This window comes from Mobula birostris, chromosome 23 (genome assembly GCF_030028105.1).
Source record: "Mobula birostris isolate sMobBir1 chromosome 23, sMobBir1.hap1, whole genome shotgun sequence".
Taxonomy (NCBI): Eukaryota; Metazoa; Chordata; class Chondrichthyes; order Myliobatiformes; family Myliobatidae; genus Mobula; species Mobula birostris.
The window spans coordinates 6,919,099-6,934,808 of NC_092392.1; positions in this window are offsets into that span (position 1 = coordinate 6,919,099).

A 15,710-nucleotide genomic window follows, 5' to 3' on the forward strand; every position below is an offset into this window, starting at 1 on the left:
ACCTAAGTGTGGCTCCATTGTGGCAGCAGAGGAGGCCATGGACATGGGAAATAGAATTGAAATGGGTGGCCACCAGGAGATCCCATCTTTTGTGACAGATGTGCTTGGCATAGTAGTTTCCCAGTCTACGTCAGGTCTCCCCGGTGTACAGGAGGCCACACCAGGAGCACCAGTAGATGGCCCCAACAGACTCACAGGTGAAGTGTCGCCTCACCTAGAAGGACCGTTTGGGGCCCTGAATGGTAGTGAGGGGGAGGCGTAGTACTTGTTCTGCTTGCAAGGATGAGTACCAGGAGGGAGGTCAGTGGGAAGGGATGAGGGACAAAGGAGTGCCGTGGGGAGCGATCCCTGTGGAAAGTGGGGAGGAGAGAGAAATGTGCTTGGTGGCAGGATACTGTTGGAGGTTGCAGAAGTTATGGAGAATTATATGCTGGATGTGGAGGCTAGTGGGTTGGTAGGTGAGGACAGATGTGCGTGAGATGGAAGAGATGTAGGTGAGGGCAGCGTGGAGGGACTGTTCCACATGCTGATGGAAAGGCAGGCATCGCTGGGACCCATGTGAGATTGTGGAAGAGATTATGTTGGCAATCCGAACTGACTAAATGTACTAGTGGCACAGAGCTACACAGCCTGGAACTTGGTTGGTATGTCCAGGTTGGGCCTAGGGCCTGTTTTCCAGATTGTGTAGCTCTGTGTTGCTAATGCATTTAGTCAGTTCAGATTGCCAACAACATCTCCTCCACAATCTCCATCAGTAGAGCGCACCACAAGGCTGGGCTGGCTGGTGGCACAATGGCATCAGCGCAGGACTCCGGAGCGAAGGCTCCCAAGTTCGAATCCAAGTCGGGCCACCCCCCGAGCACACTTTCCATCCGTGCCGGGTTGAGCGTCGAGCTAGCCACTCGGCCTCGTAAAAAAATACAAGGGTCGAGTCAGGAACGTTCATATCGTGACCCGGTTAATCTGAAAGGAGACCAATCCTAACACCACGCGCCAGACAAGAATGATTGACTGGTGCGACACGCTAAAAAAAAAACCACAAAACCACCTGCTCTACTCACTTTACACTGATCACTGTCTGGCTAAGCACAGCTCCAATGCCGTATTCAAGTTTGCTGATAACACCACTGTCATGGGTCCAGTCAAAGATGGTGATAAATCAGTATATAGGAGGGAGATCGAAAGTTTGGGTGAGTGGTGTCATAAGAACAACCTCTTACTCAATGTCAGCAAGACCAAGGAGCTGATTATTGACTTCAGGAGGAGGAAATTCAAGGTCCATGAGCCAGTCCTCATCAGAGGTGGAAGGGTCAGCAACTTTAAATTCCTTGGTGTTATCATTTCGGAGGATCTGGCCTGGGCCCGGCAAACAATGCACAACAGTGCCTCTACATACTTAGGAGGAGAGTATGTGAAGATTTGGTCTGACATCTAAAACTTTGTCAAACTTCAATAAATATGTGGTGGAGAGTATATTGACTGGCTGCATCACAGCCTAGTATGGAAACATCAAAGTTCAAAGTAAATGTTATTATCAAAGTCCATGTATGTCCCCATATACAACACTGAGATTCATTTAGTGGGCATATTCAATAAATCTATAGAATAGTAACTATAACAGGATCAGTGAAAGATCAGCCAGAGTGCAGAAGACAACAAACTGTGCAAATATATATAAATATAAATATAAATAAATAACAATAAATAATGAGAACATGAAACGACAAGATAAAGAGTCCTTAAAGTGAGATCATTGGTTGGTGGAACATCTCAGTGGATGGGCAAGTGAGTGTAGTTATCCCCTTTTGTTCAAGAATCTGATGGTTGAGGGGTAGTAACTGTTCTTGAACCTGGTTGTGTGAGTCCTGAGGTTCCTGTACCTTCTACCTGATGGCAGCAGCGAGGAATGGCCTGGGTGGCGGCGGCCGCTGATGATGGTGCTGCCTTCCTACGACAGTGTTTCGTCTTGATGTGCACAATGGTTGGAAGGGCTTTACCCAGGATGTACAGGGTCAAATCTATTGCCTTTTGTAGGGTTTTCCATTCAAATGCATTGGTGTTTCCTTACCAGGCTCTGATGCAGCCAGTCAATATTCTCCACTACACACCTATAGAACTTTATCAAAGTTTTAGATGTTGTGCCAAATCTCTGCAACTCCTAAAGAGATAGAGGTGCTGCCATGCTTTCTTCGCAATTGCACTTAATGTGCTGGGGCCAGGACAGGTCCCCTGAAATAGTAACGCACAGGAATTTAAACTTGCTGACCCTCTCCACCTCTGATCCTCCGATGACGACTGGCGTGAAAACTTCTGGTTTCCCTCTCCTGGTCTATAATCAGTTCCTTGGTCTTGATGACATTGAGTAAGAGGTTGTTGCTATGACACCATCCAGCCAAGTTTTCAATCTGCCTCCTGTATGCTGATTCATCATCACCTTTGATTCAGCCCACAACAGTGGTGTCATCAGCAAACTTGCATATGGTGTTGAAGCTGAGCTTAACAACACAATTATAGGTGTAGCCAATAGAGCGGGGGGCTAAGCACTTAGCCCTCTTGTGCATTTGTGTTGATGGAGATCGTGGAGGAGAAGCCAATCCAAACTGACTGGGATCTGCAAGTGAGCAAATCCAGGATACAGTTGCACGAGGTCTTGAATCTTATTGGTTAGTTTGAAGGGATGATGGAATTGAATGCTGAGCTGCAGTCATAAACAGCATCCTGATCTCTGCATCTTTGCTGTCCAGATGTTCCAGGGTTGAATGAAGAGCCAGTGAGATGGTATCTGCTGTGAACCTGTTGCTCCGGTAAGCAAATTGGAGCAGATCCAAGTCATTTCTCAGGCAGGAGCTGATGAGTATCATCACCAGCCTTTCAAAACACTTCATCGCTGTGGACGGAAGTTCTACTGGATGATAGTCTTTGAGGCAAATCACCACGCTCTTCTTGGGCACTGGTATAATTGAAGCCTGCTTGAAACAGGTGGGTACCACACTCTTCTGAAGGGTTGAAGACCCCAGTGAGCACACCAATTGGTCTTTAGGACATAGCCAGGTTCCCCATCCAAGCCGGAGGCTTTCTGTGGATTCACCCTCCTGAAGGCAGCCCGCATGTGGGCTTCAGATACTGACATCATTGGGATATGTGGGGGTCACAATGGTTCCTCCGTGTCCTGAAGGTCAAAGTGAGCATAGAAGGCATTGAACTCATCTGGAAGGTAAGCCCTGCTGTCTCCCATGTTGTTTGATTTAACTTTGTAGGAGGAAGGCTGCACTCAATCCTTGCCACAGCTGCCGAGCATCCTTCATTGATTCCAGTTTGGTCGAGAATATCTACTTTGCCCGTGAGATGGCTCTCTGGAGATCATACCTGCATCTCTTGTAGCTTTTTCGTTCTCCAGGCTTGAATGCCTCTGATCTGCCCCTCAGCAAATTTGGGATCTCACAGTTCATCTGATTGGGGAAGACTCTGAGTGATTTAATGGGGACACACTCATCAACAGCTGTTTTAATAAATTCCATTCTAACCATGGTATATTCATTTAAATCTCTCGATGAGCGCTTGAACACAGCCCAGTCCAATGACCCTAAGCCATCCTGTAATCATTCCTCTGCCTCCCCTGCACCCTCTTAGATGTCCCAGTCTCTGAGGCCTCACTTTTTAGGCTCTGCCTGTATGCCGGTAGGAGAAGAACAGCCTAGTGACTGATTTACCAAAATGCAGTCTGGGCAAGAAACGGAAGGCATTCCTTACCTTAGTATATCGGTGCCCTAGGATGTTGGTATACACTGCTGATAATTGAGCAGGGTTTTATTCAAACAAGTCTGGGTGAAGTCTCCAACTATAATCTGAAATGTATCGCGTTGGGCAGTATCTTGTTTGCAGAGGATATCATGAAGCACTGCGAGTGCTTGCTTACACCCGGCCGCTGCTGCCATCAGGATCACAGATGAGAACTCCTGAGGCAAATATTTGACCATCAGGTGTTCCAAATCGAGGGAATACGAGTTCGGCAGAACCACCACGTTGGAGCACCAAGCAGAAGTTAACCATAAAACACACACCTCTTCCCTTTGCCTTACCTGAGTCCACAGTTCAGTCCATCCTGTAAGTTGTGAATCCTTCTGGTCTGACTGCTGCATCTGGTGTGTCCATAGATAACCAAGTTTCGAAATAGCAAACAATGGAGATGTTTCTCATCTGTCTCTGATGCAGCAGTCTTGCCCTCAGATCTTCAATGTTATTCTCCAGTGACTGTACATTTGCCAACAAGATGCTGTGCAGAGGATGCAGCATTTCAGCCTGGCCTGGACCCCCTCTCCTGCCACCTGCTCGGCCATGTTGATCATCATTAAAGGCACAGCTGGACTGGTCTAGTTTCCACAGTTTGTCATGAGATCTGAAGATCATTAAGGTGGTTTAAAAGTCCATTGTTAAGAGGAAAATTACATGCTGCAGGTTGCAGTAAAAGTAATTTAAAAGAAGTAATTTAAGAGGAATTTTGGAACAATTTGCTGCAAATCACAGAAAGTTGCCAATGATCTCCAGCATCATTTTGGTGCAGTCCAATGCCTTTGAATGAAAATCCTACAAAAAGTAGTGATAACAGCCCAGTCCATCGTCTGTAGAGCCCTTCCGACCATTGAGCACATCTACACAAAACGTTGTCACAGGAAAGCAGCATCTATCATCAGGGACCCCCACCACCCGGGTCGTGCTCTCTTCTCACTGCTGTCATCAGGAAGAAAGTACAGGACCCTCAGGACTCACAGCACCAGGTTCAGGAACAGTTACTACCCCTCAACCATCAGGCTCCTGAACCAGAGGGGTAACTTCACTCAACTTCACTTGCCACGTCAGTGAAATATTATTACAACCTATGGACTCACTTTCAAGGACTCTTCATTTCATGTTCTCAAGATTGATTGTTTATTTATTTTTATTATTATTTCTTTCATTTCATATTTGAACAGTTTATTATTTTGCAACTGGTTAGTGTGGTTTTTCATTGATTCTGTTATGGTGGTTATTCTATAATTCAAAGCAAGAAGGCTGCGAGTGGAACGGCTGAAGGGATTTTCGGAGAGAAGGCATTTTACTACTCGGGGTAAAGAGAGGCAAGACTGTGCAGGCGTGTGACGTCAGCCAGAAGAGAGCGGGAAGAATTTAAAAAGAAGACCGCCATATACAGCAGGCAGCAGAGTGAGAGATAGCAGAGTGAGAGGGCTTTGGCGCAAACGGGGCTTCAGTAAGGAAGGGTCAAGGCGAAGAACTGATTCGCAGAGACTCACAGATAACAGCCTTGGACTTCCCCAGTGGGCTCTTCCCTTTCTCCCGTGGTCCTCTTCTGCTAACATCGGTTGCTCTGTCATGGCAGGTGAGCTCAGACCCGTGCCGTGCTCCTCCTGTGCCATATGGGAACTCAGGGAGGCTGACAGTGTCCCTGAAGACTACGTGTGCAGGAAGTGTGTCCAGCTGCAGCTCCTGATAGACGGCTTGGCAGCACTGGAGCTGCACATGGACTCACTTTGGAGCATCCGAGATGCTGAGAATGTTGTGGATAGCACATTTAGTGAGTTGGTCACACCGCAGTTTAAGGATCTAAGGAAAGATAGGGAATAGGTGACCAACAGGAAGGTAGTACAGGAGTCTCCTGTGGTCATCTCCCTCCATAACAGATATACTACTTTGTAGTCTGTTGGGGGAGATGGCTCATCGGGTGAGGGCAGCAGTAGCCAGGATCATGGCACCGTGGGTGGCTCTGCTGCGCGTGAGGGCAAGAAAAAGAGTGGCGGAGCTGTGTGGTAACAGATTCCATGGTAACGAGAATAGAGAGGAACTTCTGTGGCCGCAAATGTGACTCCCTTATGGTGTGTTGCCTCCCAGGTGCAAGGGTCAGAGATGTCTCGGAGAGGCTGCAGGGCATTCTGAAAGGGGAGGGTGAGCAGCCAGCTGTCGTGGTGCATGTAGGTATTAACGATATAGGAGGAAAGCAGGATGAGGTCCTACAAGCTGAATTTAGGGAGCCAGGAGATAAATTAAAGAGTAGGACCTCAAAGGTAATCATCTCAGGATTATTACCGGTGCCACGAGCTAGCCAGAGTTGGAATAGCAGGACAGCTAGAATGAATATGTGGCTTGAGCGGTGGTGCAGGAGGGAGGGTTTCAGATTCTTGGGCATTGGAACCACTTCTGGGGGAGGTCAGACCAGTACCATCTGGACAGTCTACATCTGGGCAGGGCCGGGATCAATGTCCCAGGGAGATTGTTTGCTAGTGCCGTTGGGGAGATTTTAAACTAATATGGCAGGGGGATGGGAACCTACACAGAAAAGAAGAGGGAAGTGATGCAGAGACCAAAGCTAGAGTTAGTGAAGAAAAAAGTAAGAGTAGAGTACATAAAAGTAAAATGCAAAAATCGCATAGGTCACTAGATTCTAAAAGGACAATAAGTCTAAGGGCACTTTATCTAAATGCCCGTAGTATTAGAAACAAGGTTAGTGAACTTGTGGCATGGATCTGTACCAAGGCATATGATTTAGTGGCCATTACAGAAACCTGGTTGCAAGGTGGAGATGACTGGGAATTAAATATCCAAGGGTATCAGGTAAAACGGAAAGATAGGCATGAAGGCAGAGGAGGTGGGGTGGTGCTCTTGATTAGGGATGAGATCAGGGCGATTGTGAGAAACGATATATGATCTACGGAGCAGAAAGTTGAATCCATCTGGGTAGGAATTAAGAATAGTAAAGGGAAAAAATCACTGGTTGGTGTTGTCTATAGGCCACCCAATAAAAATATTGCAGTGGCGGAGGCGATTAACCAAGAAATAACTGAGGCTTGTAAGAATGGAATGGCAGTTGTCATGGGGGATTTTAACTTCCACATAGATTGGGTGAATGAGGTTGGCCAATGAAGTCTTGAGGAGGACTTCATAGAATGCATCCATGATGGCTTTCTTGAGCAGCATGTTAGTGAACCTACAAGGGAAAACGCTATCTTAGATCTCGTCCTGTGCAATGAGACAGGTAAGATTAACGATCTTGTAGTCAGGGATCCTCTTGGAAAGAGTGATCATAGTATGATTGAATTTCGCATTCAGATGGAGGATGAAATAGTTGGATCTAAAACTAGCGTATTATGCTTGAACAAGGGAGACTACAACGGGATGAGGAAGGAGTTGGCTAGTGTGGACTGGGAACATAGGCTATTTGGTAGGACAGTTGAGGAACAGTGGAACACTTTCAAAGAGATTTTTCACAGTGCTAAACAAAAGTATATTCCAGTCAAAAGTAAGGACAGTAAGTGTGGGGGGAGCCAGCCTTGGATAACTAAGGAAATAAAAGATAGTATCAAATTAAAAGCTCATGTGTGCAAAGTCGCAAGGAGTAGTGGGAGACTGGAGGATTGGGAAAATTTGAAAAAGCAACAGAGAGCAACTAAACAAGAAATAAGGAAAGGGAAGATAATGAAAGTAAATTAGCACAAAATATAAAAACAGATAGCAGAAGTTTTTATAAATATATAAAGCAGAAGAGGGTGGATAAAATCAACGTAGGTCCCTTGGAAGACGAGAAGGAGAAATTGATATTGGGTGATAAGGAAATGGCTGAGGCATTGAACAACTATTTTGTTTCAGTCTTCACGGTGGAGAACACGTCTAATATGCCAAAGAATGATGTTATGGACGAAATGGGAGGTGAGGACCTCAATAAAGTCACTGTCACTAAAGAGATAGTGATGAGCAAACTAGAGGGCCTGAAGGTAGATAAGTCCCCTGGTCTCTGATGGGATGCATCCAGGGTGCTGAAGGAATTGGCAGAGGTTATAGTAGACGAGTTGGTAATCATTTATCAAAATTCTCTAGACTCTGGGCAGGTCCCAGCGGGCTGGAAGACAGCAAATGGCACGCCACTTTTTAAAAAAGGACGTAAGCAGAAGACGGGCAATTATAGGCCAGTTAGCTCAACATCTGTAGTCGGGGAAAATGCTTGAAGTTGTCATTAAGGAAGAAATAGCAAAACATTTAGAAAGGAGTGGTTCCATTAGACAGACGCAGCATGGATTCAGAAAGGGCAGGTCCTATTTGACAAACTTACCAGAGTTCTTTGAGGACATAATGAGTGCAGGGGTAGAGGGAAACAGATGGATATCGTATACTTGAATTTCCATAAGGCGTTCGATAAGGTGCCACACAAGACACTTATAAATAAGATACAGATGCATGGAGTCGGAGAAAGTGTATTGGTTAACCGATAGAAGGCAGAGAGTTGGTATAAATGGGTGTTTTTCTGGTTGGCGTCTGTGGTGAGTGGGGTGCTGCAGGGATTGGTGCTGGGCCCGCAGCTATTTACCATTTACATTGATGATTTGGAAGAGGGGACTGAGTGTAGCATAGCAAAATTTGCTGATGACACTAAACTGAGTGGAAAAGCAAATTGTACAGAGGCTATGGAGAGTCTGCAGAGGGATATAGATAGGTTAACTGAGTGGGCCAAGGTTTGGCAGATGGAATACAATGTTGGTAAATGCAAGATCATCCACTTTGGAAGGAATAACAGAAGAGCAGATTATTATTTAAATGGTGAAATATTGCAGCATGCTGTTGTGCAGAGGGAATTGGGAGTGCTTGTTCATGAATCGCAAAAAGTTGGCTTTCAGGTACAACAGGTTATTAAGTATGCAAACGGAATGTTGGCCTTCATTGCTAGAGGGATTGAATTCAAGAGCAGGGAGGTCATGCTGCAACTATACAGGGTACTGGTGAGGCCGCACCTGGAGTACTGTGTGCAGTTCTGGTCTCCGTACTTGAGGAAGGATATACTGGCTTTGGAGGCAGTGCAGCGGAGGTTCACCAGGTAGATGGAGCTGAGTTTATGGACAGATCAGCCATGATCTTATTGAATGGCGGGGCAGGCTCGATGGGCTGGACGGCCGACTCCTGCTCCTATTTCTTATGTTCTTATATATAATGGATTTAATGATTATGACCACAATCTCAGGGGTGTATACTGTATAGTGACATATATGTATGTTGACAGTAAATTTACTTTGTACTTTGAACTTTGAATTAATGAAGAGGTTGTGCTGAGGAATAAGCCTCAAAGTAAATCTTAAAGGAAGAGAGGGAGTGGTTAGTATAATGTAACACACGGCAGTGACCCAGGTTCAATTCCACCACTGTCTGTAAGCAGTTTGTATGTTCTCCTCATGATCCCAGGGATTTCCTCTGGGCGATCTGGTCTCCTCCCACATTTCAAAGATGTATGGGTTAGTAGGTTAATTGGTCACGTGGCTGTAATGTGGCAGTGTGCACTCGTTGGGACGAAGGACCCGTTACCCTGCAGTATGTCTAAATTAAAAACAATAAACATTGGAGAGATATTCTACCATTTAGGATCCAAATGGCTGGAAGATAAAACAGTCAATGATAGAATGTTTAAGATCATGGATGCGAAGTATGGAAGTCTTGAACCATTGCAAGTACGATACAGCATGGGAAATGTCCATGGGAGTTTTGGAAATTAGCCAGGGAACTTAAAAACAGAGGCGTTGCTGGACTTAAAGCTTTGTTTTGGATTGTTTTTAGCTGCTTAAATGTAACTGAGGATGAACTTGCACAAAAAAGAAGTACTCAATCATACTCCTGACTTGAACCAAGTACACTGAGAATTTAGGAGAGAAAGCATTCACCAGAAGATAAATAGCCTCTGACCTCTGCTCTTGTAACCTTGTACTCAGGTACCATATTACTGAGGTGATTAACGTGCCTCTATTACAAATTGGGACATACCAGAGTCCCAATCCCAGTGCCATCTGTAAGGAGTAGGATACCCCCCCCCCCCACCGTTAGCCACCTGGATTTCCTCTGTTTATTCTGGCCTCCTCCCACAATGCAACTAACATAGCAGTTACTAGGTTAATTGGTCATTGTAATTTGTCCTGTGGGGCTAAATAGGTGTGGGGCTGGCAGGGCCTGTTCCACACTGCATCTGTAAATAAATAGGCGAAATGTAAAAGCTGGTGTGTGACCATCCCCCAGGGACAGTCGATGAGCATGCATCTCTTTCCTGCTGTAGTTAGCACTCCAATATTCTCAGTGTATTCAGGGTCACAGGGAGCCATAATAATTTCAGTAGAATATTATGGACCTTTTATTGGTTAAGTCCCTCTGACAGCAGCAGTACTAAGGAAGGAGCAATAGATTCTGGAAAAAGATCATTGGCTTTCTCGCTCTTGCTCTCGCTCTCTCTCTCCTGGTTGCTCACTCGTGCTCGCTCTCTTGCGCTTGCTTTCTTGAATTGTAGCTGTGGGAGTCCACAGATATGCAATGATCCGGAGGTGATAAGAGAGCTTAAGGTTAAGGAACCCTTAGGGAACAATGATCACAATATGATCAAGTTCACTTTGAAATTTGAGAAGGAGAAACTAAATTCCAATATGTCAATATTTCAGTGGAATAAAGGAAATTACAGTGGCATGAGAAAGGAACTGGCCAAGGTTGACTGGAAAGGGACACTAGCAGGAAGGACAGCAGAGCAGCAGTGGCTGGAGTTTCTGTGAAAAATGAGGGAAGTGCAAGACAGATATACAGGTGTCCTCCGCTTTTCGAACGTTCGCTTTACGAAACCTCACTGTTACAAAAGACCTACATTAGTTCCCTGTTTTCACTAACAGAAGGTGTTTTCACTGTTACGAAAAAAATCAGCGCACGATAAAATATCAGCGCATGAAAAAATCAGCGCGCGCCCCGAGCAGCCGCACTCCCCCGGATTCGGAACGACATTGCTTAAACACGTTGCATTGAGCAGCCGTTAGTAAGATGAGTTCTATGGTGTCGGAAAAGCCTGAAAGAGCTCGTAAGGGTGTTAAACTTAGCGTAAAACTAGACATAATTAAGTGTTTCGATCATGGTGAACGAAGTAAGGGCAACATGAGTTTGGCTTGTGGAGGTTGACGAAGATGATGTTGAAGAGGCTTTGGCATCCCATGACCAAGAACTGATAGACGAAGAGCTGATGCAATTGGAAGAAGAAAGGATAACAATCGAAACTGAATTCATTAACGAAATGAACGTGAAGCAACTACGTGAGATTTTCACTGCAATGATAAATTATGATGTTAATTTTGAAAGGGTAATTCGGTTTAGGGGATATTTGCAAGATGGTTTGAGTCCTTACAAAGAACTGTATGATAGAAAAATGCACGAGGCTCAGCAGTCAAGCAAGCCTTCCACATCAGCCACAGCAGACAACGAACCTCGACCTTCGACATCTAGGCGGGCAGACATAGAAGAAGATGAGCTGCTTGCTCTAGTGGAAACAGACGACAAGATGACACCCCAGTGTCCTACCACCCCAACCCCCGGGCCACAGACAGATACCGATTTGCGGAGAATGCAGTAGTAGCCGGGAGACACACAGCACATCTTTAAGAAAAAAGCCGAAATAAACATGCTAATTAATTAGGTGCCGCCCGACACATAATTGTCAGCCCAGAATTAGAGACAATGCAATCGGAAATCGGCACTGATCTGGGCCGATAATTACATGCCGGGTGGCACCTAATTAATTAGCATGTTTATTTCAGCTTTTTTCTTAAAGATGTGCTGGATGCCTCCCAGCTACCGCTGCACCCCTGCATGCTTCGCGGATCGGTATCTGTTGGCGGCCCAGAGGGTGGGGGCCACTGCAGCACCCAGACTCCGACGACTCAATCTAACACACCATCATCAGTGTGCTCGGCGCTGTTCTGATTCCAGTAAGTGATACTACACTGTATATACATTATATAGGCTGTGTATTTTTACGTGTTAGTTGGTATGATTTGGTAGCTTCATAGCTTAAAGGTTAGTAGAGAGAGTGTTTTTGCCAGCAGTGCTTGTGTGAGATTTTCTGTCGAGAGCGCTTGCGTGAGATTTTCGCTACGGAGAACAGTGCCAGCAATGATTGTGGAAAAGTATTTCTACTTTATATAGACTGTGTATTTATCATATCATGCCTGCTTTTACTATATGTTACTGTTATCTTAGGTTTTATGTGTTATTTGGCATGATTTGGTAGGTTATTTTTGGGTCTGCGAATGCTCACAAGATTTTCCCGTATAAATAAATGGTAATTGCTTCTTCGCTTTACGACATTTCGGCTTACGAACTATTTCATAGGAACGCTCTACCTTCGGATGGCGGGGGAAACCTATATTCCAAATAAGAAGAAATTTTGTAATGGAAGAAGGACACTACTGTGGCTGACAAGTGAAGTCAGAGCCAAAGTAAAAGCAGAAGAGAGGGCATACAAGGAAGCCAGAGTTAGTGGGAAGGTAGAGGATTGGGAAGCTTTTAAAAACTTGCAGAAGGGAACTAAGAAGGTAATTAAGAAGGAAAAGATGAATTATGAAAAGAAGCTGGTGACTAATATCAAAGAAGATACTAAAAGCTTTTCTAAGTATATAAAGGGTAAAAGAGAGTTGAGGGTAGATATAAGACCAATAAAAAATGACGGAACTGAATGTGTGTTTTGCACCAGTCTTCACAGTGGAAGACATCTGCAGTATACCGGACATTCAAGAGTGTCAGGGAAGTGAGTTTGTGCAGTGAAAATTATGACTGAGAAGGCGCTCAGGAAGCTTAATGGTCTGAGGGTGGATAAATCTCCTGGACCTGATGGAATGCACCCTTGGGTTCTGAAGGAAGTAGCTGGAGAGATTGCGGAGGCATTAGCGGTGATCTTTCAAGAATTGATAGATTCTGGCATTGTACCGGATGACTGGAAAATTGCAAAGGTTACTCTGCTATTTAAGAAGGGTGGGAGGCAGCAGAAAGGAAACTATAGACCTGTTACCTGACATCAGTGGTTGGGAAGTTGTTGGAATCGATTGTTAGGGATGAAATTATGGAGTACCTGGAGGTACATGACAAGATAGGCCAAAGCCAGCATGGTTTCCTGAAAGGAAAATCCTGCTTGACAAACCTACTGCAATTTTTTGAGGAAATTACAAGCAGGGTAGAGAAAGGAGATGCAGTGGATGTGGTGTACTTGGATTTTCAGAAGGCCTTTGACAAGGTGCCACACATGAGGCTGCTTAGCAAGACAAGGGCCCATGGAATTATGGGGGAGTTGCTAGCATGGGAAGAGCATTAGCTAATTGGCAGAAAACAGAGAGTGGGAATAAAGGAATTCTATTCTGGCTGGCTGCCGGTTACCAGTGGAGTTCACAGTGGTCGGTGTTGGGACCGCTGCTTTTTACGATGTATGTCAATAATTTGGATTATGGGATTAATGGATTTGTGGCTAAATTTGTCGATGATACAAAGATAGGTAGAGGAGTGTGTGGTGTTGAGGAAACTGAGAGCCTGCAGAGAGATTTAGATAGTTTAGGGTAATGAGCAAAGAAGTGACAAATGAAATACAATATTGGAAAGTGTATGGTCATACACTTCAGTGGAAGAAAGAAATGGGCAGACTATTACTTCGGTGAGGAGAGAATTCAAAATGCAGAGATGCAAAGGGACTTGGGAGTCCTTGTGCAGGATGCCCTAAAGGTTTAACCTCCAGGCTGAGTTGGTGCTGAAGAAAGTGAATGCAATGTTGGCATCCATTTCTAGGGTATAGAATATAGGAGCAGGGATGTGATGTTGAGGCTCTATAAGGTACTCGTGAGACCATACAGAGTATTGTGTGCAGTTTCGGGCTCCTTATTTTAGAAAGGATATACTGACGTTGGAGAGGGTCCAGAGAAGATTCACGAGAATGATTCTAGGAATGAAAGGGCTACTGAATGAGAAACGTCTGGCAGCTCTTGGACTGTATTCCCTGGAGTTCATAGGAATGAGGAGGGAATCTCACAGAAACATTCTGAACGTTAAAAGGCCTGAACGGATTAGATATGGCAAAGTTATTTTCCATGGTAGGGGAGTCTAGGACAAGAGGGCACGACTTCAGGAATGAAGGACATCCATTTAGAACAGAGATTCGGAGAAATTACTTTAGTTAGAGGGTGGTAAATCTGTGGAATTTGTTGCCATGTCGGCTGTGGAGGCAAAGTCATTGGGTGCATTTAAGGCAGAGATAGATAGGTTCTTAATTAGCCAGGGCATCAAAAGGTATGGGGAGAAGGCAGGAGAATGGGGATAATTGGAAGAATATGGGGTAGTGGAGGTATAATTTGTCCATCTGTGCTGATCACCCCATCCTTGACTAAGCTGTTCCACTGTGAACATGATCTGTTATGAGTCAATATGATGCTTTTAGATCAGGTCATGCATAGCACATACCTCTGCCGCACTGCTCAGGTGTGTTTCTGGGGTACAGGGGCTCACGACCCTTGTGCCTGTTCTATGTACTTGCTGCGAGTTATAAATCTAAGCTTCAAATGGACGGATCTAAACGGAAATGACCCATGCCTACCCATTGACTATGTGATAACTACTATTACATCGACTCAGGCCTAGGGGGCCGGCGTTGGGTACGATGACGGACTCTCCACTTTTCCCTCTCCCTCATCAGTGTGTTCATAGAAACATAGAAAATAGGTGCAAGAGTAGGCCATTCAGCCCTTCGAGCCTACACCGCCATTCAGTATGATCATGGCTGATCATCCAACTCAGAACCCTGTACCTGCCTTCTCTCCATACCCCCTGATCCCTTTAGCCACAAGGACCATCTCTAATTCCCTCTTAAATATAGCAAGTGAACTGGCCTCAACTGTTTCCTGTGGCAGAGAATTCCACAGATTGACCACTCTCTGTGTGAAGAAGTTTTTCCTCATCTCGGTCCTAAAAGGCTTCCCCTTTATCCTCAAACTGTGACCTCTCGTTCTGGACTTCCCCAACATCGGGAACAATCTTCCTGCATCTAGCCTGTCCAATCCCTTTAGAATTTTATATGTTTCAATCAGATCCCCTCTCAATCTACTAAATTTCAAAGAGTACAAGCCTCGTCGATCCAGTCTTTCATCATATGAAAATCCTGCCATCCCAGGAATCAATCTGGTGAACCTTCTTTGTACTCCCTCTATGGCAAGAATATCTTTCCTCAGATTAGGGGACCAAAACTGCACACAATACTCCAGGTGTGGTCTCACCAAGGCCTTGTACAACTCCAGTAGTACCTCCCTGCTCCTGTACTCGAATCCTCTTGCTATGAATGCCAGCATACCATTCGCCTTTTTCACCGCCTGCTGTACCTGCATGCCCACTTTCAATGACTGGTGTACAATGACACCCAGGTCTCGTTGCACCTCCCCTTTTACTAATCGGGCACCATTCAGATAGTAATCTGTTTTCCTGTTCTTGCCACCAAAGTGGATAACCTCACATTTATCCACATTAAATTGCATCTGCCATGAATTTGCCCACTCACCTAACCTATCCAAGTCACCCTGCATCCTCTTAGCATCCTCCTCACAGCTAACATTGCCACCCAGCTTCGTGTCATCCACAAACTTGGAGATGCTGCATTTAATTCCCTCGTCTAAGTCATGAATATATATTGTAAACAACTGGGGTCCCAGCACTGAGCCTTGTGGTACCCCACTAGTCACTGCCTGCCATTCTGAAAAGGTCCCGTTTATTCCCACTCTTTGCTTCCTGTCTGCCAACCAATTCAGTTAATCTACAGTAGCCGTGCCACTGTCTTCTAGGAGCACGTTGACCATAGTCTTAGGAGAGCGCCCAGGGTTCATCCTCCCGTGCTTGGGCTCCCATATGATGACTAG